The sequence below is a fragment of the Penaeus monodon genome, chromosome 28, assembly GCF_015228065.2.
Source record: "Penaeus monodon isolate SGIC_2016 chromosome 28, NSTDA_Pmon_1, whole genome shotgun sequence".
NCBI lineage: Eukaryota > Metazoa > Arthropoda > Malacostraca > Decapoda > Penaeidae > Penaeus > Penaeus monodon.
In genome coordinates, this window is record NC_051413.1 from 16,616,995 (window position 1) to 16,617,366 (window position 372).

Below are 372 nucleotides of genomic sequence, written 5' to 3' on the forward strand. Positions count from 1 at the left end.
GTTTTAAAATAACTTTACCATAAATATTCCTGGTAGTCTTGCAAAGCAAGTAATTAAACGGCAGTGCGTTAGAGCTCTTAGACGGCCGTTAAGAAGTGTCAGATGTATAATCTCGCGCCTTTGTATCCTCTTAATTACTATGCAAACCCAGCGCCGCACCCGTGCATTTCGCGTAACAGTAGTGAAGTAAATTATGGCCTCTCCGCTGAAACATAAATAAATTTAATTATGCGATACTCCTGCCCCAAGACAATTATCGTCATCAACAGCTGCGTCTCCGAGGCGCACGGCGGACTCTAGGGGCGGCTCCGACCTCTCTACAGGAGCCACTTGGACCTCCCTCCGGGCCGCCCGCTGCCGCGCTGGGCTCTT

General features: G+C 49.5%; 1 protein-coding gene across 1 annotated transcript in view; it reads left to right on the forward strand.

Moving 5' to 3' along the window:
• The window catches only part of LOC119591078 (paired box protein Pax-7-like), a gene marked incomplete at its 3' end in the record, with an annotated part of 68,214 nt that overhangs the window by 796 nt on the left and 67,046 nt on the right, over nucleotides 1-372 (forward strand). The gene's annotated exons all lie outside the window — the stretch shown is intronic.